Source organism: Osmerus mordax, chromosome 25 (genome assembly GCF_038355195.1).
Source record: "Osmerus mordax isolate fOsmMor3 chromosome 25, fOsmMor3.pri, whole genome shotgun sequence".
Lineage (NCBI taxonomy): Eukaryota > Metazoa > Chordata > Actinopteri > Osmeriformes > Osmeridae > Osmerus > Osmerus mordax.
Window position 1 is genome coordinate 10,495,744 of NC_090074.1, and position 20,000 is coordinate 10,515,743.

Below are 20,000 nucleotides of genomic sequence, written 5' to 3' on the forward strand. Positions count from 1 at the left end.
GAGCCCTCTTTGCCAGGTTACCTCCTTCTACAGCATACTGTAAAGGGCTCGTCCGGGATTTGAACCCAGGACCTCTCGCACCCAAAGCGAGAATCATACCCCTAGACCAACGAGCCATGTTGTAGTTGCTGCTTCGATTTATCGCCTTGTTGTCACAAAACATGCTTAGACAAAGGTTCCCTGCACCCTAAGCGAGATTCATACCACGAGACCAACGAGCCATGCTCTGGTTGCTGCTTTGATCGATTTGTTGTCACAAAACATGCTTAGACAAAAAGAAAAACTTCTGCAGCAAATCGCCCCGATCTACGATGGGTAAAGGACTGATTTGGGAATAGAACAGGAGCCCTCTTTGCCAGGTTACCTCCTTCTACAGCATATTGTAAAGGGCTCGTCCTGGATTTGAACCCGGGACCTCTCGCACCCAAAGCGAGAATCATACCCCTAGACCAACGAGCCATGTTGTAGTTGCTGCTTCGATTGATCGATTTGTTGCCACAAAACATGCTTAGACAAATAGAGAAACTTCCGCAGCAAATCACCCCGATCTTCGTTGGGTAAAGGACTGATTTGTGAATAGAACAGGAGACCTCTTTGCCATGTTACCTCCTTCACCAGCATACTGTAATGGGCTCGTCCGGGATTTGAACCCCGGACCTCTCGCACCCTAAGCGAGAATCATACCCCTAGACCAACAAGCCATGTTCTGGTTGCTGCTTTGATCAATTTGTTGTCACAAAACATGCTTAGACAAAGGCTCCCTGCACCCTAAGCGAGAATCATACCCCTAGACCAACGAGCCATGTTGTAGTTGGTGCTTCGATTGATCGCCTTGTTGTCACAAAACATGCTTAGACAAAGGCTCCCTGCACCCTAAGCGAGAATCATACCCCTAGACCAACAAGCCATGTTCTGGTTGCTGCTTTGATCGATTTGTTGTCACAAAACATGCTTAGACAAAAATAAAAACTTCTGCAGCAAATCGCCCCGATCTACGATGGGTAGAGGACTGATTTGGGAATAGAACAGGAGCCCTCTTTGCCAGGTTACCTCCTTCTACAGCATACTGTAAAGGGCTCGTCCGGGATTTGAACCCGGGACCTCTCGCACCCAAAGCGAGAATCATACCCCTAGACCAACGAGCCATGTTGTATTTGCTGCTTCGATTTATCGCCTTGTTGTCACAAAACATGCTTAGACAAAGGTTCCCTGCACCCTAAGCGAGATTCATACCACGAGACCAACGAGCCATGCTCTGGTTGCTGCTTTGATCGATTTGTTGTCACAAAACATGCTTAGACAAATAGAGAAACTTCCGCAGCAAATCGCCCCGATCTTCGTTGGGTAAAGGACTGATTTGTGAATAGAACAGGAGACCTTTTTGCCATGTTACCTCCTTCACCAGCATACTGTAATGGGCTCGTCCGGGATTTGAACCCCGAACCTCTCGCACCCTAAGCGAGAATCATACCCCTAGACCAACGAGCCACTTTCTAGTTGTTTCTTCGATTGATCGATTTGTTGTCACAAAACATGCTTAGACAAAGGCTCCCTGCACCCTAAGCGAGAATCATACCCCTAGACCAACGAGCCATGTTCTGGTTGCTGCTTTGATCGATTTGTTGTCACAAAACATGCTTGGACAAAAAGAGCTGGAGAAACCTCCGCAGCAAATCACGCCGATCTACATTGGGTAAAGGACTGATTTGGGGATAGAACAGGAGCCCTCTTTGCCAGGTTACCTCTTTCAACAGCATACTGTAAGGGGCTCGTCCGGGATTTGAACCCGGGACCTCTCGCACCCTAAGCGAGAATCATACCCCTAGACCAACGAGCCACTTTCTAGTTGTTTCTTCGATTGATCGATTTGTTGTCACAAAACATGCAACAAAGGCTCCCTGCACCCTAAGCGAGATTCATACCACGAGACCAACGAGCCATGCTCTGGTTGCTGCTTTGATCGATTTGTTGTCACAAAACATGCTTAGACAAAAATAAAAACTTCTGCAGCAAATCGCCCCGATCTACGATGGGTAAAGGACTGATTTGGGAATAGAACAGGAGCCCTCTTTGCCAGGTTACCTCCTTCTACAGCATACTGTAAAGGGCTCGTCCGGGATTTGAACCCGGGACCTCTCGCACCCAAAGCGAGAATCATACCCCTAGACCAACGAGCCATGTTGTAGTTGCTGCTTCGATTTATCGCCTTGTTGTCACAAAACATGCTTAGACAAAGGTTCCCTGCACCCTAAGCGAGATTCATACCACGAGACCAACGAGCCATGTTGTAGTTGATGCTTCGATTGATCGATTTGTTGCCACAAAACATGCTTAGACAAATAGAGAAACTTCCGCAGCAAATCACCCCGATCTTCGTTGGGTAAAGGACTGATTTGTGAATAGAACAGGAGACCTTTTTGCCATGTTACCTCCTTCACCAGCATACTGTAATGGGCTCGTCCGGGATTTGAACCCCGGACCTCTCGCACCCTAAGCGAGAATCATACCCCTAGACCAACAAGCCATGTTCTGGTTGCTGCTTTGATCAATTTGTTGTCACAAAACATGCTTAGACAAAGGCTCCCTGCACCCTAAGCGAGAATCATACCCCTAGACCAACGAGCCATGTTGTAGTTGCTGCTTTGATCGATTTGTTGTCACAAAACATGCTTAGACAAAAAGAAAAACTTCTGCAGCAAATCGCCCCGATCTACGATGGGTAAAGGACTGATTTGGGAATAGAACAGGAGCCCTCTTTGCCAGGTTACCTCCTTCTACAGCATATTGTAAAGGGCTCGTCCGGGATTTGAACCCGGGACCTCTCGCACCCAAAGCGAGAATCATACCCCTAGACCAACGAGCCATGTTGTAGTTGCTGCTTCGATTGATCGATTTGTTGCCACAAAACATGCTTAGACAAATAGAGAAACTTCCACAGCAAATCACCCCGATCTTCGTTGGGTAAAGGACTGATTTGTGAATAGAACAGGAGACCTCTTTGCCATGTTACCTCCTTCACCAGCATACTGTAATGGGCTCGTCCGGGATTTGAACCCCGGACCTCTCGCACCCTAAGCGAGAATCATACCCCTAGACCAACAAGCCATGTTCTAGTTGCTGCTACGATTGATCGATTTGTTGTCACAAAAAATGCTTAGACAAAGGCTCCCTGCAGCCTAAGCGAGAATCATACCCCTAGACCAACGAGCCATGTTGTAGTTGCTGCTTCGATTGATCGCCTTGTTGTCACAAAACATTCTTAGACAAAGGCTCCCTGCACCCTAAGCGAGAATCATACCCCTAGACCAACAAGCCATGTTCTGGTTGCTGCTTTGATCGATTTGTTGTAACAAAACATGCTTAGACAAAGGCTCCCTGCACCCTAAGCGAGAATCATACCCCTAGACCAACGAGCCATGTTCTGGTTGCTGCTTTGATCGATTTGTTGTCACAAAACATGCTTGGACAAAAAGAGCTGGAGAAATTTCCGCAGCAAATCACGCCGATCTACGTTGGGTAAAGGACTGATTTGGGGATAGAACAGGAGCCCTCTTTGCCAGGCAACCTCTTTCAACAGCATACTGTACGGGGCTCGTCCGGGATTTGAACCCGGGACCTCTCGCACCCTAAGCGAGAATCATACCCCTAGACCAACGAGCCACTTTCTAGTTGTTTCTTCGATTGATCGATTTGTTGTCACAAAACATGCTTACTCAAAGGCTCCCTGCACCCTAAGCGAGATTCATACCACGAGACCAACGAGCCATGCTCTGGTTGCTGCTTTGATCGATTTCTCGTCACAAAACATGCTTAGACAAAAAGAAAAACTTCTGCAGCAAATCGCCCCGATCTACGATGGGTAAAGGACTGATTTGGGAATAGAACAGGAGCCTTCTTTGCCAGGTTACCTCCTTCTACAGCATACTATAATGGGCTCGTCCGGGATTTGAACCCGGGACCTCTCGCACCCTAAGCGAGAATCATACCCCTAGACCAACGAGCCATGTTGTAGTTGCTGCTTCGATTGATCGCCTTGTTGTCACAAAACATGCTTAGACAAAGGTTCCCTGCACCCTAAGCGAGATTCATACCACGAGACCAACGAGCCATGCTCTGGTTGCTGCTTTGATCGATTTGTTGTCACAAAACATGCTTAGACAAAAAGAAAAACTTCTGCAGCAAATCGCCCCGATCTACGATGGGTAAAGGACTGATTTGGGAATAGAACAGGAGCCCTCTTTGCCAGGTTACCTCCTTCTACAGCATACTGTAAAGGGCTCGTTCGGGATTTGAACCCGGGACCTCTCGCACCCAAAGCGAGAATCATACCCCTAGACCAACGAGCCATGTTCTAGTTGCTGCTACGATTGATCGATTTGTTGTCACAAAACATGCTTAGACAAAGGCTCCCTGCACCCTAAGCGAGAATCATACCCCTAGACCAACGAGCCATGTTCTGGTTGCTGCTTTGATCGATTTGTTGTCACAAAACATGCTTGGACAAAAAGAGCTGGAGAAACCTCCGCAGCAAATCACGCCGATCTACGTTGGGTAAAGGACTGATTTGGGGATAGAACAGGAGCCCTCTTTGCCAGGTTACCTCTTTCAACAGCATACTGTAAGGGGCTCGTCCGGGATTTGAACCCGGGACCTCTCGCACCCTAAGCGAGAATCATACCCCTAGACCAACGAGCCACTTTCTAGTTGTTTCTTCGATTGATCGATTTGTTGTCACAAAACATGCAACAAAGGCTCCCTGCACCCTAAGCGAGATTCATACCACGAGACCAACGAGCCATGCTCTGGTTGCTGCTTTGATCGATTTGTTGTCACAAAACATGCTTAGACAAAAATAAAAACTTCTGCAGCAAATCGCCCCGATCTACGATGGGTAAAGGACTGATTTGGGAATAGAACAGGAGCCCTCTTTGCCAGGTTACCTCCTTCTACAGCATACTGTAAAGGGCTCGTCCGGGATTTGAACCCGGGACCTCTCGCACCCAAAGCGAGAATCATACCCCTAGACCAACGAGCCATGTTGTAGTTGCTGCTTCGATTTATCGCCTTGTTGTCACAAAACATGCTTAGACAAAGGTTCCCTGCACCCTAAGCGAGATTCATACCACGAGACCAACGAGCCATGCTCTGGTTGCTGCTTTGATCGATTTGTTGTCACAAAACATGCTTAGACAAAAAGAGAAACTTCTGCAGCAAATCGCCCCGATCTACGATGGGTAAAGGACTGATTTGGGAATAGAACAGGAGCCCTCTTTGCCAGGTTACCTCCTTCTACAGCATATTGTAAAGGGCTCGTCCGGGATTTGAACCCGGGACCTCTCGCACCCAAAGCGAGAATCATACCCCTAGACCAACGAGCCATGTTGTAGTTGCTGCTTCGATTGATCGATTTGTTGCCACAAAACATGCTTAGACAAATAGAGAAACTTCCGCAGCAAATCACCCCGATCTTCGTTGGGTAAAGGACTGATTTGTGAATAGAACAGGAGACCTCTTTGCCATGTTACCTCCTTCACCAGCATACTGTAATGGGCTCGTCCGGGATTTGAACCCCGGACCTCTCGCACCCTAAGCGAGAATCATACCCCTAGACCAACAAGCCATGTTCTGGTTGTTGCTTTGATCAATTTGTTGTCACAAAACATGCTTAGACAAAGGCTCCCTGCACCCTAAGCGAGAATCATACCCCTAGACCAACGAGCCATGTTGTAGTTGCTGCTTCGATTTATCGCCTTGTTGTCACAAAACATGCTTAGACAAAGGTTCCCTGCACCCTAAGCGAGATTCATACCACGAGACCAACGAGCCATGCTCTGGTTGCTGCTTTGATCGATTTGTTGTCACAAAACATGCTTAGACAAAGGCTCCCTGCACCCTAAGCGAGAATCATACCCCTAGACCAACGAGCCATGTTCTGGTTGCTGCTTTGATCGATTTGTTGTCACAAAACATGCTTTGACAAAAAGAGCTGGAGAAATTTCCGCAGCAAATCACGCCGATCTACGTTGGGTAAAGGACTGATTTGGGGATAGAACAGGAGCCCTCTTTGCCAGGCAACCTCTTTCAACAGCATACTGTACGGGGCTCGTCCGGGATTTGAACCCGGGACCTCTTGCACCCTAAGCGAGAATCATACCCCTAGACCAACGAGCCACTTTCTAGTTGTTTCTTCGATTGATCGATTTGTTGTCACAAAACATGCTTACTCAAAGGCTCCCTGCACCCTAAGCGAGATTCATACCACGAGACCAACGAGCCATGCTCTGGTTGCTGCTTTGATCGATTTGTCGTCACAAAACATGCTTAGACAAAAAGAAAAACTTCTGCAGCAAATCGCCCCGATCTACGATGGGTAAAGGACTGATTTGGGAATAGAACAGGAGCCTTCTTTGCCAGGTTACCTCCTTCTACAGCATACTATAATGGGCTCGTCCGGGATTTGAACCCGGGACCTCTCGCACCCTAAGCGAGAATCATACCCCTAGACCAACGAGCCATGTTGTAGTTGCTGCTTCGATTGATCGCCTTGTTGTCACAAAACATGCTTAGACAAAGGTTCCCTGCACCCTAAGCGAGATTCATACCACGAGACCAACGAGCCATGCTCTGGTTGCTGCTTTGATCGATTTGTTGTCACAAAACATGCTTAGACAAAAAGAAAAACTTCTGCAGCAAATCGCCCCGATCTACGATGGGTAAAGGACTGATTTGGGAATAGAACAGGAGCCCTCTTTGCCAGGTTACCTCCTTCTACAGCATACTGTAAAGGGCTCGTCCGGGATTCGAACCCGGGACCTCTCGCACCCAAAGCGAGAATCATACCCCTAGACCAACGAGCCATGTTCTAGTTGCTGCTACGATTGATCGATTTGTTGTCACAAAACATGCTTAGACAAAGGCTCCCTGCACCCTAAGCGAGAATCATACCCCTAGACCAACGAGCCATGTTCTGGTTGCTGCTTTGATCGATTTGTTGTCACAAAACATGCTTAGACAAAGGCTCCCTGCACCCTAAGCGAGAATCATACCCCTAGACCAACGAGCCATGTTGTAGTTGGTGCTTCGATTGATCGCCTTGTTGTCACAAAACATGCTTAGACAAAGGCTCCCTGCACCCTAAGCGAGAATCATACCCCTAGACCAACAAGCCATGTTCTGGTTGCTGCTTTGATCGATTTGTTGTCACAAAACATGCTTAGACAAAGGCTCCCTGCACCCTAAGCGAGAATCATACCCCTAGACCAACGAGCCATGTTCTGGTTGCTGCTTTGATCGATTTGTTGTCACAAAACATGCTTGGACAAAAAGAGCTGGAGAAACCTCTGCAGCAAATCACGCCGATCTACGTTGGGTAAAGGACTGATTTGGGGATAGAACAGGAGCCCTCTTTGCCAGGTTACCTCTTTCAACAGCATACTGTAAGGGGCTCGTCCGGGATTTGAACCCGGGACCTCTCGCACCCTAAGCGAGAATCATACCCCTAGACCAACGAGCCACTTTCTAGTTGTTTCTTCGATTGATCGATTTGTTGTCACAAAACATGCAACAAAGGCTCCCTGCACCCTAAGCGAGATTCATACCACGAGACCAACGAGCCATGCTCTGGTTGCTGCTTTGATCGATTTGTTGTCACAAAACATGCTTAGACAAAAATAAAAACTTCTGCAGCAAATCGCCCCGATCTACGATGGGTAAAGGACTGATTTGGGAATAGAACAGGAGCCCTCTTTGCCAGGTTACCTCCTTCTACAGCATACTGTAAAGGGCTCGTCCGGGATTTGAACCCGGGACCTCTCGCACCCAAAGCGAGAATCATACCCCTAGACCAACGAGCCATGTTGTAGTTGCTGCTTCGATTTATCGCCTTGTTGTCACAAAACATGCTTAGACAAAGGTTCCCTGCACCCTAAGCGAGATTCATACCACGAGACCAACGAGCCATGCTCTGGTTGCTGCTTTGATCGATTTGTTGTCACAAAACATGCTTAGACAAAAAGAAAAACTTCTGCAGCAAATCGCCCCGATCTACGATGGGTAAAGGACTGATTTGGGAATAGAACAGGAGCCCTCTTTGCCAGGTTACCTCCTTCTACAGCATATTGTAAAGGGCTCGTCCGGGATTTGAACCCGGGACCTCTCGCACCCAAAGCGAGAATCATACCCCTAGACCAACGAGCCATGTTGTAGTTGATGCTTCGATTGATCGATTTGTTGCCACAAAACATGCTTAGACAAATAGAGAAACTTCCGCAGCAAATCACCCCGATCTTCGTTGGGTAAAGGACTGATTTGTGAATAGAACAGGAGACCTTTTTGCCATGTTACCTCCTTCACCAGCATACTGTAATGGGCTCGTCCGGGATTTGAACCCCGGACCTCTCGCACCCTAAGCGAGAATCATACCCCTAGACCAACAAGCCATGTTCTGGTTGCTGCTTTGATCAATTTGTTGTCACAAAACATGCTTAGACAAAGGCTCCCTGCACCCTAAGCGAGAATCATACCCCTAGACCAACGAGCCATGTTGTAGTTGCTGCTTCGATTGATCGCCTTGTTGTCACAAAACATGCTTAGACAAAGGTTCCCTGCACCCTAAGCGAGATTCATACCACGAGACCAACGAGCCATGCTCTGGTTGCTGCTTTGATCGATTTGTTGTCACAAAACATGCTTAGACAAAAAGAAAAACTTCTGCAGCAAATCGCCCCGATCTACGATGGGTAAAGGACTGATTTGGGAATAGAACAGGAGCCCTCTTTGCCAGGTTACCTCCTTCTACAGCATACTGTAAAGGGCTCGTCCGGGATTTGAACCCGGGACCTCTCGCACCCAAAGCGAGAATCATACCCCTAGACCAACGAGCCATGTTGTAGTTGCTGCTTCGATTTATCGCCTTGTTGTCACAAAACATGCTTAGACAAAGGTTCCCTGCACCCTAAGCGAGATTCATACCACGAGACCAACGAGCCATGCTCTGGTTGCTGCTTTGATCGATTTGTTGTCACAAAACATGCTTAGACAAAAACAGAAACTTCTGCAGCAAATCGCCCCGATCTACGATGGGTAAAGGACTGATTTGGGAATAGAACAGGAGCCCTCTTTGCCAGGTTACCTCCTTCTACAGCATATTGTAAAGGGCTCGTCCGGGATTTGAACCCGGGACCTCTCGCACCCAAAGCGAGAATCATACCCCTAGACCAACGAGCCATGTTGTAGTTGCTGCTTCGATTGATCGATTTGTTGCCACAAAACATGCTTAGACAAATAGAGAAACTTCCGCAGCAAATCACCCCGATCTTCGTTGGGTAAAGGACTGATTTGTGAATAGAACAGGAGACCTCTTTGCCATGTTACCTCCTTCACCAGCATACTGTAATGGGCTCGTCCGGGATTTGAACCCCGGACCTCTCGCACCCTAAGCGAGAATCATACCCCTAGACCAACAAGCCATGTTCTGGTTGTTGCTTTGATCAATTTGTTGTCACAAAACATGCTTAGACAAAGGCTCCCTGCACCCTAAGCGAGAATCATACCCCTAGACCAACGAGCCATGTTGTAGTTGCTGCTTCGATTTATCGCCTTGTTGTCACAAAACATGCTTAGACAAAGGTTCCCTGCACCCTAAGCGAGATTCATACCACGAGACCAACGAGCCATGCTCTGGTTGCTGCTTTGATCGATTTGTTGTCACAAAACATGCTTAGACAAAGGCTCCCTGCACCCTAAGCGAGAATCATACCCCTAGACCAACGAGCCATGTTCTGGTTGCTGCTTTGATCGATTTGTTGTCACAAAACATGCTTGGACAAAAAGAGCTGGAGAAATTTCCGCAGCAAATCACGCCGATCTACGTTGGGTAAAGGACTGATTTGGGGATAGAACAGGAGCCCTCTTTGCCAGGCAACCTCTTTCAACAGCATACTGTACGGGGCTCGTCCGGGATTTGAACCCGGGACCTCTTGCACCCTAAGCGAGAATCATACCCCTAGACCAACGAGCCACTTTCTAGTTGTTTCTTCGATTGATCGATTTGTTGTCACAAAACATGCTTACTCAAAGGCTCCCTGCACCCTAAGCGAGATTCATACCACGAGACCAACGAGCCATGCTCTGGTTGCTGCTTTGATCGATTTGTCGTCACAAAACATGCTTAGACAAAAAGAAAAACTTCTGCAGCAAATCGCCCCGATCTACGATGGGTAAAGGACTGATTTGGGAATAGAACAGGAGCCTTCTTTGCCAGGTTACCTCCTTCTACAGCATACTATAATGGGCTCGTCCGGGATTTGAACCCGGGACCTCTCGCACCCTAAGCGAGAATCATACCCCTAGACCAACGAGCCATGTTGTAGTTGCTGCTTCGATTGATCGCCTTGTTGTCACAAAACATGCTTAGACAAAGGTTCCCTGCACCCTAAGCGAGATTCATACCACGAGACCAACGAGCCATGCTCTGGTTGCTGCTTTGATCGATTTGTTGTCACAAAACATGCTTAGACAAAAAGAAAAACTTCTGCAGCAAATCGCCCCGATCTACGATGGGTAAAGGACTGATTTGGGAATAGAACAGGAGCCCTCTTTGCCAGGTTACCTCCTTCTACAGCATACTGTAAAGGGCTCGTCCGGGATTTGAACCCGGGACCTCTCGCACCCAAAGCGAGAATCATACCCCTAGACCAACGAGCCATGTTCTAGTTGCTGCTACGATTGATCGATTTGTTGTCACAAAACATGCTTAGACAAAGGCTCCCTGCACCCTAAGCGAGAATCATACCCCTAGACCAACGAGCCATGTTCTGGTTGCTGCTTTGATCGATTTGTTGTCACAAAACATGCTTGGACAAAAAGAGCTGGAGAAACCTCCGCAGCAAATCACGCCGATCTACGTTGGGTAAAGGACTGATTTGGGGATAGAACAGGAGCCCTCTTTGCCAGGTTACCTCTTTCAACAGCATACTGTAAGGGGCTCGTCCGGGATTTGAACCCGGGACCTCTCGCACCCTAAGCGAGAATCATACCCCTAGACCAACGAGCCACTTTCTAGTTGTTTCTTCGATTGATCGATTTGTTGTCACAAAACATGTAACAAAGGCTCCCTGCACCCTAAGCGAGATTCATACCACGAGACCAACGAGCCATGCTCTGGTTGCTGCTTTGATCGATTTGTTGTCACAAAACATGCTTAGACAAAAATAAAAACTTCTGCAGCAAATCGCCCCGATCTACGATGGGTAAAGGACTGATTTGGGAATAGAACAGGAGCCCTCTTTGCCAGGTTACCTCCTTCTACAGCATACTGTAAAGGGCTCGTCCGGGATTTGAACCCTGGACCTCTCGCACCCAAAGCGAGAATCATACCCCTAGACCAACGAGCCATGTTGTAGTTGCTGCTTCGATTTATCGCCTTGTTGTCACAAAACATGCTTAGACAAAGGTTCCCTGCACCCTAAGCGAGATTCATACCACGAGACCAACGAGCCATGCTCTGGTTGCTGCTTTGATCGATTTGTTGTCACAAAACATGCTTAGACAAAAAGAAAAACTTCTGCAGCAAATCGCCCCGATCTACGATGGGTAAAGGACTGATTTGGGAATAGAACAGGAGCCCTCTTTGCCAGGTTACCTCCTTCTACAGCATATTGTAAAGGGCTCGTCCGGGATTTGAACCCGGGACCTCTCGCACCCAAAGCGAGAATCATACCCCTAGACCAACGAGCCATGTTGTAGTTGCTGCTTCGATTGATCGATTTGTTGCCACAAAACATGCTTAGACAAATAGAGAAACTTCCGCAGCAAATCACCCCGATCTTCGTTGGGTAAAGGACTGATTTGTGAATAGAACAGGAGACCTCTTTGCCATGTTACCTCCTTCACCAGCATACTGTAATGGGCTCGTCCGGGATTTGAACCCCGGACCTCTCGCACCCTAAGCGAGAATCATACCCCTAGACCAACAAGCCATGTTCTAGTTGCTGCTACGATTGATCGATTTGTTGTCACAAAAAATGCTTAGACAAAGGCTCCCTGCAGCCTAAGCGAGAATCATACCCCTAGACCAACGAGCCATGTTGTAGTTGCTGCTTCGATTGATCGCCTTGTTGTCACAAAACATTCTTAGACAAAGGCTCCCTGCACCCTAAGCGAGAATCATACCCCTAGACCAACAAGCCATGTTCTGGTTGCTGCTTTGATCGATTTGTTGTCACAAAACATGCTTAGACAAAGGCTCCCTGCACCCTAAGCGAGAATCATACCCCTAGACCAACGAGCCATGTTCTGGTTGCTGCTTTGATCGATTTGTTGTCACAAAACATGCTTGGACAAAAAGAGCTGGAGAAATTTCCGCAGCAAATCACGCCGATCTACGTTGGGTAAAGGACTGATTTGGGGATAGAACAGGAGCCCTCTTTGCCAGGCAACCTCTTTCAACAGCATACTGTACGGGGCTCGTCCGGGATTTGAACCCGGGACCTCTCGCACCCTAAGCGAGAATCATACCCCTAGACCAACGAGCCACTTTCTAGTTGATTCTTCGTTTGATCGATTTGTTGTCACAAAACATGCTTACCCAAAGGCTCCCTGCACCCTAAGCGAGATTCATACCACGAGACCAACGAGCCATGCTCTGGTTGCTGCTTTGATCGATTTGTCGTCACAAAACATGCTTAGACAAAAAGAAAAACTTCTGCAGCAAATCGCCCCGATCTACGATGGGTAAAGGACTGATTTGGGAATAGAACAGGAGCCTTCTTTGCCAGGTTACCTCCTTCTACAGCATACTATAATGGGCTCGTCCGGGATTTGAACCCGGGACCTCTCGCACCCTAAGCGAGAATCATACCCCTAGACCAACGAGCCATGTTGTAGTTGCTGCTTCGATTTATCGCCTTGTTGTCACAAAACATGCTTAGACAAAGGTTCCCTGCACCCTAACCTTTTACTGCCTAAGCCAACATTCCAAACATTCCATATGCTGTTGAAATATGATATTCATATTAATATGCAAATTTTATGAATTTTCATATTAAATCATACACCTTAACTGTTGACACCATATTGAAGAACAGAACTAGGGGATTTTTATGATGTGAATAAATATATGATTACTTAAGGCAAATCATATTTTATCAAGGTGATTTCAGGCAGCCATTTTTTACAAAAACTTCTCCATCCACCATACCTCATCAGACAACTTCATTTTTAACCACTTTAATTACAAGATGGAGGAAAACTTTGAGCAGGTGGAATATCCACACATCTGTGGGCAATGTGGAACAGAAGACAGATTAGAAATATCATATTTTGATTAAAAGTTATGACCATTCTAGTGACTACATGGAAACACGTGGAAACATGGGGGAAACCTACATTTCTCTGCCCCAAAAGTAGCTAGCGCTATGGCTGGATACTCCTCTCGATAACTAAAAAACGTTGGAGTTTCTTCCACAATCGACCGAATTGGCCAAACAAGGCATGTACATTTAGCTTACAGTGTATATAATCTAGCTAGTTAATGTTGTTTTTCTAAGTTTTTTAGAAATCTGCTCAAATCGAGGCTAAACAGTGCTACTAACGTCATTACTGCCTGTCCTGCCGGACACGGCAGAACGCGAGTTTTTTTCTGGAAAAAACTCGCATCACTCCCACAAACAAATTCTTCGTATGTAAAAAGTTTAGACTTTTAATTGACAATATTGACAACACATATTAATAAACTTGTCTTTACTCAGAATATCGTCTCAGATTTCAATTCGAAGCTGTAAATCTAACACTGTAGGCAATCTCCCATGGTCTCCGCTCTGGCTCCGCCTCGAAAAACAATGGCTGCCGTTGCAGACGATACATTTATTTTCCCCTCCCAGTAACCCCTTAACCAATGATATGTACTTTGAGCTTAACTTGTCATGAGTATCTGGCAGTTTTCAGAAATAAAATCGGTGATTGGAAGGCAAAGATATTAAGGCGGGTCTTATGGGTCTTTTTCGACCCATATTTGAATGGGCCGGCTAGATAGGGCTAAGCGAGATTCATACCACGAGACCAACGAGCCATGCTCTGGTTGCTGCTTTGATCGATTTGTTGTCACAAAACATGCTTAGACAAAAAGAAAAACTTCTGCAGCAAATCGCCCCGATCTACGATGGGTAAAGGACTGATTTGGGGATAGAACAGGAGCCCTCTTTGCCAGGTTACCTCCTTCTACAGCATACTGTAATGGGCTCGTCCGGGATTTGAACCCGGGACCTCTTGCACCCTAAGCGAGAATCATACCCCTAGACCAACGAGCCATGTTGTAGTTGCTGCTTCGATTTATCGCCTTGTTGTCACAAAACATGCTTAGACAAAGGTTCCCTGCACCCTAAGCGAGATTCATACCACGAGACCAACGAGCCATGCTCTGGTTGCTGCTTTGATCGATTTGTTGTCACAAAACATGCTTAGACAAAAAGAAAAACTTCTGCAGCAAATCGCCCCGATCTACGATGGGTAAAGGACTGATTTGGGGATAGAACAGGAGCCCTCTTTGCCAGGTTACCTCCTTCTACAGCATACTGTAATGGGCTCGTCCGGGATTTGAACCCGGGACCTCTTGCACCCTAAGCGAGAATCATACCCCTAGACCAACGAGCCATGTTCTAGTTGCTGCTTCGATTGATCGATTTGTTGTCACAAAACATGCTTAGACAAAGGCTCCCTGCACCCTAAGCGAGAATCATACCCCTAGACCAACAAGCCATGTTCTGGTTGCTGCTTTGATCGATTTGTTGTCACAAAACATGCTTAGACAAAAATAAAAACTTCTGCAGCAAATCGCCCCGATCTACGATGGGTAAAGGACTGATTTGGGAATAGAACAGGAGCCCTCTTTGCCAGGTTACCTCCTTCTACAGCATACTGTAAAGGGCTCGTCCGGGATTTGAACCCGGGACCTCTCGCACCCAAAGCGAGAATCATACCCCTAGACCAACGAGCCATGTTGTAGTTGCTGCTTCGATTTATCGCCTTGTTGTCACAAAACATGCTTAGACAAAGGTTCCCTGCACCCTAAGCGAGATTCATACCACGAGACCAACGAGCCATGCTCTGGTTGCTGCTTTGATCGATTTGTTGTCACAAAACATGCTTAGACAAAAAGAGAAACTTCTGCAGCAAATCGCCCCGATCTACGATGGGTAAAGGACTGATTTGGGAATAGAACAGGAGCCCTCTTTGCCAGGTTACCTCCTTCTACAGCATATTGTAAAGGGCTCGTCCGGGATTTGAACCCAGGACCTCTCGCACCCATAGCGAGAATCATACCCCTAGACCAACGAGCCATGTTCTGGTTGCTGCTTTGATCGATTTGTTGTCACAAAACATGCTTGGACAAAAAGAGCTGGAGAAACCTCCGCAGCAAATCACGCCGATCTACGTTGGGTAAAGGACTGATTTGGGAATAGAACAGGAGCCTTCTTTGCCAGGTTACCTCCTTCTACAGCATACTATAATGGGCTCGTCCGGGATTTGAACCCGGGACCTCTCGCACCCTAAGCGAGAATCATACCCCTAGACCAACGAGCCACTTTCTAGTTGTTTCTTCGATTGATCGATTTGTTGTCACAAAACATGCAACAAAGGCTCCCTGCACCCTAAGCGAGAATCATACCCCTAGACCAACGAGCCATGTTCTGGTTGCTGCTTTGATCGATTTGTTGTCACAAAACATGCTTAGACAAAAAGAAAAACTTCTGCAGCAAATCGCCCCGATCTACGATGGGTAAAGGACTGATTTGGGAATAGAACAGGAGCCCTCTTTGCCAGGTTACCTCCTTCTACAGCATACTGTAAAGGGCTCGTCCGGGATTTGAACCCGGGACCTCTCGCACCCAAAGCGAGAATCATACCCCTAGACCAACGAGCCATGTTGTAGTTGCTGCTTCGATTTATCGCCTTGTTGTCACAAAACATGCTTAGACAAAGGTTCCCTGCACCCTAAGCGAGATTCATACCACGAGACCAACGAGCCATGCTCTGGTTGCTGCTTTGATCGATTTGTTGTCACAAAACATGCTTAGACAAAAAGAGAAACTTCTGCAGCAAATCGCCCCGATCTACGATGGGTAAAGGACTGATTTGGGAATAGAACAGGAGCCCTCTTTGCCAGGTTACCTCCTTCTACAGCATATTGTAAAGGGCTCATCCGGGATTTGAACCCAGGACCTCTCGCACCCAAAGCGAGAATCATACCCCTAGACCAACGAGCCATGTTGTAGTTGCTGCTTCGATTGATCGATTTGTTGCCACAAAACATGCTTAGACAAATAGAGAACCTTCCGCAGCAAATCACCCCGATCTTCGTTGGGTAAAGGACTGATTTGTGAATAGAACAGGAGACCTCTTTGCCATGTTACCTCCTTCACCAGCATACTGTAATGGGCTCGTCCGGGATTTGAACCCCGGACCTCTCGCACCCTAAGCGAGAATCATACCCCTAGACCAACGAGCCATGTTGTAGTTGCTGCTTCGATCAATTTGTTGTCACAAAACATGCTTAGACAAATGTTCCCTGCACCCTAAGCGAGATTCATACCACGAGACCAACGAGCCATGCTCTGGTTGCTGCTTTGATCGATTTGTTGTCACAAAACATGCTTAGACAAAAAGAAAAACTTCTGCAGCAAATCGCCCCGATCTACGATGGGTAAAGGACTGATTTGGGAATAGAACAGGAGCCCTCTTTGCCAGGTTACCTCCTTCTACAGCATATTGTAAAGGGCTCGTCCCGGATTTGAACCCGGGACCTCTCGCACCCAAAGCGAGAATCATACCCCTAGACCAACGAGCCATGTTGTAGTTGCTGCTTCGATTGATCAATTTGTTGCCACAAAACATGCTTAGACAAATAGAGAAACTTCCGCAGCAAATCACCCCGATCTTCGTTGGGTAAAGGACTGATTTGTGAATAGAACAGGAGACCTCTTTGCCATGTTACCTCCTTCACCAGCATACTGTAATGGGCTCGTCCGGGATTTGAACCCCGGACCTCTCGCACCCTAAGCGAGAATCATACCCCTAGACCAACAAGCCATGTTCTGGTTGCTGCTTTGATCAATTTGTTGTCACAAAACATGCTTAGACAAAGGCTCCCTGCACCCTAAGCGAGAATCATACCCCTAGACCAACGAGCCATGTTGTAGTTGCTGCTTCGATTGATCGCCTTGTTGTCACAAAACATGCTTAGACAAAGGCTCCCTGCACCCTAAGCGAGAATCATACCCCTAGACCAACGAGCCATGTTCTGGTTGCTGCTTTGATCGATTTGTTGTCACAAAACATGCTTGGACAAAAAGAGCTGGAGAAATTTCCGCAGCAAATCACGCCGATCTACGTTGGGTAAAGGACTGATTTGGGGATAGAACAGGAGCCCTCTTTGCCAGGCAACCTCTTTCAACAGCATACTGTACGGGGCTCGTCCGGGATTTGAACCCGGGACCTCTCGCACCCTAAGCGAGAATCATACCCCTAGACCAACGAGCCACTTTCTAGTTGTTTCTTCGATTGATCGATTTGTTGTCACAAAACATGCTTAGACAAAGGTTCCCTGCACCCTAAGCGAGATTCATACCACGAGACCAACGAGCCATGCTCTGGTTGCTGCTTTGATCGATTTGTTGTCACAAAACATGCTTAGACAAAAAGAAAAACTTCTGCAGCAAATCGCCCCGATCTACGATGGGTAAAGGACTGATTTGGGGATAGAACAGGAGCCCTCTTTGCCAGGTTACCTCCTTCTACAGCATACTGTAATGGGCTCGTCCGGGATTTGAACCCGGGACCTCTTGCACCCTAAGCGAGAATCATACCCCTAGACCAACGAGCCATGTTCTAGTTGCTGCTTCGATTGATCGATTTGTTGTCACAAAACATGCTTAGACAAAGGCTCCCTGCACCCTAAGCGAGAATCATACCCCTAGACCAACAAGCCATGTTCTGGTTGCTGCTTTGATCGATTTGTTGTCACAAAACATGCTTAGACAAAAATAAAAACTTCTGCAGCAAATCGCCCCGATCTACGATGGGTAAAGGACTGATTTGGGAATAGAACAGGAGCCCTCTTTGCCAGGTTACCTCCTTCTACAGCATACTGTAAAGGGCTCGTCCGGGATTTGAACCCGGGACCTCTCGCACCCAAAGCGAGAATCATACCCCTAGACCAACGAGCCATGTTGTAGTTGCTGCTTCGATTTATCGCCTTGTTGTCACAAAACATGCTTAGACAAAGGTTCCCTGCACCCTAAGCGAGATTCATACCACGAGACCAACGAGCCATGCTCTGGTTGCTGCTTTGATCGATTTGTTGTCACAAAACATGCTTAGACAAAAAGAGAAACTTCTGCAGCAAATCGCCCCGATCTACGATGGGTAAAGGACTGATTTGGGAATAGAACAGGAGCCCTCTTTGCCAGGTTACCTCCTTCTACAGCATATTGTAAAGGGCTCGTCCGGGATTTGAACCCAGGACCTCTCGCACCCATAGCGAGAATCATACCCCTAGACCAACGAGCCATGTTCTGGTTGCTGCTTTGATCGATTTGTTGTCACAAAACATGCTTGGACAAAAAGAGCTGGAGAAACCTCCGCAGCAAATCACGCCGATCTACGTTGGGTAAAGGACTGATTTGGGAATAGAACAGGAGCCTTCTTTGCCAGGTTACCTCCTTCTACAGCATACTGTAAAGGGCTCGTCCGGGATTTGAACCCGGGACCTCTCGCACCCAAAGCGAGAATCATACCCCTAGACCAACGAGCCATGTTGTAGTTGCTGCTTCGATTTATCGCCTTGTTGTCACAAAACATGCTTAGACAAAGGTTCCCTGCACCCTAAGCGAGAATCATACCCCTAGACCAACGAGCCATGTTGTAGTTGCTGCTTCGATTGATCGATTTGTTGCCACAAAACATGCTTAGACAAATAGAGAACCTTCCGCAGCAAATCACCCCGATCTTCGTTGGGTAAAGGACTGATTTGTGAATAGAACAGGAGACCTCTTTGCCATGTTACCTCCTTCACCAGCATACTGTAATGGGCTCGTCCGGGATTTGAACCCCGGACCTCTCGCACCCTAAGCGAGAATCATACCCCTAGACCAACAAGCCATGTTCTGGTTGCTGCTTTGATCAATTTGTTGTCACAAAACATGCTTAGACAAAGGCTCCCTGCACCCTAAGCGAGAATCATACCCCTAGACCAACGAGCCATGTTGTAGTTGCTGCTTCGATTGATCGCCTTGTTGTCACAAAACATGCTTAGACAAAGGTTCCCTGCACCCTAAGCGAGATTCATACCACGAGACCAACGAGCCATGCTCTGGTTGCTGCTTTGATCGATTTGTTGTCACAAAACATGCTTAGACAAAAAGAAAAACTTCTGCAGCAAATCGCCCCGATCTACGATGGGTAAAGGACTGATTTGGGAATAGAACAGGAGCCCTCTTTGCCAGGTTACCTCCTTCTACAGCATACTGTAAAGGGCTCGTTCGGGATTTGAACCCGGGACCTCTCGCACCCAAAGCGAGAATCATACCCCTAGACCAACGAGCCATGTTCAATTTGCTGCTACTATTGATCGATTTGTTGTCACAAAACATGCTTAGACAAAGGCTCCCTGCACCCTAAGCGAGAATCATACCCCTAGACCAACGAGCCATGTTCTGGTTGCTGCTTTGATCGATTTGTTGTCACAAAACATGCTTAGACAAAGGTTCCCTGCACCCTAAGCGAGATTCATACCACGAGACCAACGAGCCATGCTCTGGTTGCTGCTTTGATCGATTTGTTGTCACAAAACATGCTTAGACAAAGGCTCCCTGCACCCTAAGCGAGAATCATACCCCTAGACCAACGAGCCATGTTCTGGTTGCTGCTTTGATCGATTTGTTGTCACAAAACATGCTTGGACAAAAAGAGCTGGAGAAACTTCCGCAGCAAATCACGCCGATCTA

General features: G+C 47.3%; 37 non-coding genes across 37 annotated transcripts; all 37 read right to left on the reverse strand.

The window, feature by feature from the left end:
* Positions 1-44: 44 nt before the first annotated feature.
* On the reverse strand, positions 45-116 carry trnap-ugg (transfer RNA proline (anticodon UGG)). Its single transcript has one exon. It is a non-coding gene; the product is annotated as a tRNA-Pro (tRNA).
* A 957-nt stretch (positions 117-1,073) lies between these two features.
* Positions 1,074-1,145, reverse strand: trnap-ugg (transfer RNA proline (anticodon UGG)). The gene has a single exon. It is a non-coding gene; the product is annotated as a tRNA-Pro (tRNA).
* Positions 1,146-1,765: 620 nt separating this feature from the next.
* Positions 1,766-1,837, reverse strand: trnap-agg (transfer RNA proline (anticodon AGG)). The gene has a single exon. It is a non-coding gene; the product is annotated as a tRNA-Pro (tRNA).
* A 268-nt stretch (positions 1,838-2,105) lies between these two features.
* Positions 2,106-2,177, reverse strand: trnap-ugg (transfer RNA proline (anticodon UGG)). The gene has a single exon. It is a non-coding gene; the product is annotated as a tRNA-Pro (tRNA).
* Positions 2,178-2,791: 614 nt separating this feature from the next.
* On the reverse strand, positions 2,792-2,863 carry trnap-ugg (transfer RNA proline (anticodon UGG)). The gene has a single exon. It is a non-coding gene; the product is annotated as a tRNA-Pro (tRNA).
* A 725-nt stretch (positions 2,864-3,588) lies between these two features.
* On the reverse strand, positions 3,589-3,660 carry trnap-agg (transfer RNA proline (anticodon AGG)). Its single transcript has one exon. It is a non-coding gene; the product is annotated as a tRNA-Pro (tRNA).
* A 271-nt stretch (positions 3,661-3,931) lies between these two features.
* trnap-agg (transfer RNA proline (anticodon AGG)) lies at positions 3,932-4,003 on the reverse strand. Its single transcript has one exon. It is a non-coding gene; the product is annotated as a tRNA-Pro (tRNA).
* A 620-nt stretch (positions 4,004-4,623) lies between these two features.
* On the reverse strand, positions 4,624-4,695 carry trnap-agg (transfer RNA proline (anticodon AGG)). The gene has a single exon. It is a non-coding gene; the product is annotated as a tRNA-Pro (tRNA).
* A 268-nt stretch (positions 4,696-4,963) lies between these two features.
* On the reverse strand, positions 4,964-5,035 carry trnap-ugg (transfer RNA proline (anticodon UGG)). Its single transcript has one exon. It is a non-coding gene; the product is annotated as a tRNA-Pro (tRNA).
* A 271-nt stretch (positions 5,036-5,306) lies between these two features.
* Positions 5,307-5,378, reverse strand: trnap-ugg (transfer RNA proline (anticodon UGG)). The gene has a single exon. It is a non-coding gene; the product is annotated as a tRNA-Pro (tRNA).
* Positions 5,379-6,099: 721 nt separating this feature from the next.
* Positions 6,100-6,171, reverse strand: trnap-agg (transfer RNA proline (anticodon AGG)). The gene has a single exon. It is a non-coding gene; the product is annotated as a tRNA-Pro (tRNA).
* Positions 6,172-6,442: 271 nt separating this feature from the next.
* trnap-agg (transfer RNA proline (anticodon AGG)) lies at positions 6,443-6,514 on the reverse strand. The gene has a single exon. It is a non-coding gene; the product is annotated as a tRNA-Pro (tRNA).
* Positions 6,515-6,785: 271 nt separating this feature from the next.
* Positions 6,786-6,857, reverse strand: trnap-ugg (transfer RNA proline (anticodon UGG)). Its single transcript has one exon. It is a non-coding gene; the product is annotated as a tRNA-Pro (tRNA).
* A 584-nt stretch (positions 6,858-7,441) lies between these two features.
* On the reverse strand, positions 7,442-7,513 carry trnap-agg (transfer RNA proline (anticodon AGG)). Its single transcript has one exon. It is a non-coding gene; the product is annotated as a tRNA-Pro (tRNA).
* Positions 7,514-7,781: 268 nt separating this feature from the next.
* Positions 7,782-7,853, reverse strand: trnap-ugg (transfer RNA proline (anticodon UGG)). The gene has a single exon. It is a non-coding gene; the product is annotated as a tRNA-Pro (tRNA).
* Positions 7,854-8,124: 271 nt separating this feature from the next.
* trnap-ugg (transfer RNA proline (anticodon UGG)) lies at positions 8,125-8,196 on the reverse strand. Its single transcript has one exon. It is a non-coding gene; the product is annotated as a tRNA-Pro (tRNA).
* A 614-nt stretch (positions 8,197-8,810) lies between these two features.
* On the reverse strand, positions 8,811-8,882 carry trnap-ugg (transfer RNA proline (anticodon UGG)). Its single transcript has one exon. It is a non-coding gene; the product is annotated as a tRNA-Pro (tRNA).
* A 271-nt stretch (positions 8,883-9,153) lies between these two features.
* trnap-ugg (transfer RNA proline (anticodon UGG)) lies at positions 9,154-9,225 on the reverse strand. Its single transcript has one exon. It is a non-coding gene; the product is annotated as a tRNA-Pro (tRNA).
* Positions 9,226-9,946: 721 nt separating this feature from the next.
* trnap-agg (transfer RNA proline (anticodon AGG)) lies at positions 9,947-10,018 on the reverse strand. The gene has a single exon. It is a non-coding gene; the product is annotated as a tRNA-Pro (tRNA).
* Positions 10,019-10,289: 271 nt separating this feature from the next.
* Positions 10,290-10,361, reverse strand: trnap-agg (transfer RNA proline (anticodon AGG)). Its single transcript has one exon. It is a non-coding gene; the product is annotated as a tRNA-Pro (tRNA).
* Positions 10,362-10,632: 271 nt separating this feature from the next.
* Positions 10,633-10,704, reverse strand: trnap-ugg (transfer RNA proline (anticodon UGG)). The gene has a single exon. It is a non-coding gene; the product is annotated as a tRNA-Pro (tRNA).
* Positions 10,705-10,981: 277 nt separating this feature from the next.
* Positions 10,982-11,053, reverse strand: trnap-agg (transfer RNA proline (anticodon AGG)). Its single transcript has one exon. It is a non-coding gene; the product is annotated as a tRNA-Pro (tRNA).
* Positions 11,054-11,321: 268 nt separating this feature from the next.
* trnap-ugg (transfer RNA proline (anticodon UGG)) lies at positions 11,322-11,393 on the reverse strand. The gene has a single exon. It is a non-coding gene; the product is annotated as a tRNA-Pro (tRNA).
* Positions 11,394-11,664: 271 nt separating this feature from the next.
* trnap-ugg (transfer RNA proline (anticodon UGG)) lies at positions 11,665-11,736 on the reverse strand. Its single transcript has one exon. It is a non-coding gene; the product is annotated as a tRNA-Pro (tRNA).
* A 725-nt stretch (positions 11,737-12,461) lies between these two features.
* On the reverse strand, positions 12,462-12,533 carry trnap-agg (transfer RNA proline (anticodon AGG)). Its single transcript has one exon. It is a non-coding gene; the product is annotated as a tRNA-Pro (tRNA).
* Positions 12,534-12,804: 271 nt separating this feature from the next.
* Positions 12,805-12,876, reverse strand: trnap-agg (transfer RNA proline (anticodon AGG)). The gene has a single exon. It is a non-coding gene; the product is annotated as a tRNA-Pro (tRNA).
* A 1,358-nt stretch (positions 12,877-14,234) lies between these two features.
* trnap-agg (transfer RNA proline (anticodon AGG)) lies at positions 14,235-14,306 on the reverse strand. The gene has a single exon. It is a non-coding gene; the product is annotated as a tRNA-Pro (tRNA).
* Positions 14,307-14,577: 271 nt separating this feature from the next.
* trnap-agg (transfer RNA proline (anticodon AGG)) lies at positions 14,578-14,649 on the reverse strand. The gene has a single exon. It is a non-coding gene; the product is annotated as a tRNA-Pro (tRNA).
* A 271-nt stretch (positions 14,650-14,920) lies between these two features.
* Positions 14,921-14,992, reverse strand: trnap-ugg (transfer RNA proline (anticodon UGG)). Its single transcript has one exon. It is a non-coding gene; the product is annotated as a tRNA-Pro (tRNA).
* Positions 14,993-15,507: 515 nt separating this feature from the next.
* trnap-agg (transfer RNA proline (anticodon AGG)) lies at positions 15,508-15,579 on the reverse strand. Its single transcript has one exon. It is a non-coding gene; the product is annotated as a tRNA-Pro (tRNA).
* A 268-nt stretch (positions 15,580-15,847) lies between these two features.
* Positions 15,848-15,919, reverse strand: trnap-ugg (transfer RNA proline (anticodon UGG)). The gene has a single exon. It is a non-coding gene; the product is annotated as a tRNA-Pro (tRNA).
* Positions 15,920-16,190: 271 nt separating this feature from the next.
* trnap-ugg (transfer RNA proline (anticodon UGG)) lies at positions 16,191-16,262 on the reverse strand. Its single transcript has one exon. It is a non-coding gene; the product is annotated as a tRNA-Pro (tRNA).
* A 170-nt stretch (positions 16,263-16,432) lies between these two features.
* Positions 16,433-16,504, reverse strand: trnap-agg (transfer RNA proline (anticodon AGG)). The gene has a single exon. It is a non-coding gene; the product is annotated as a tRNA-Pro (tRNA).
* A 959-nt stretch (positions 16,505-17,463) lies between these two features.
* On the reverse strand, positions 17,464-17,535 carry trnap-agg (transfer RNA proline (anticodon AGG)). The gene has a single exon. It is a non-coding gene; the product is annotated as a tRNA-Pro (tRNA).
* Positions 17,536-17,806: 271 nt separating this feature from the next.
* On the reverse strand, positions 17,807-17,878 carry trnap-agg (transfer RNA proline (anticodon AGG)). Its single transcript has one exon. It is a non-coding gene; the product is annotated as a tRNA-Pro (tRNA).
* Positions 17,879-18,149: 271 nt separating this feature from the next.
* trnap-ugg (transfer RNA proline (anticodon UGG)) lies at positions 18,150-18,221 on the reverse strand. The gene has a single exon. It is a non-coding gene; the product is annotated as a tRNA-Pro (tRNA).
* A 515-nt stretch (positions 18,222-18,736) lies between these two features.
* Positions 18,737-18,808, reverse strand: trnap-ugg (transfer RNA proline (anticodon UGG)). Its single transcript has one exon. It is a non-coding gene; the product is annotated as a tRNA-Pro (tRNA).
* Between the last annotated feature and the right edge of the window lie 1,192 nt (positions 18,809-20,000).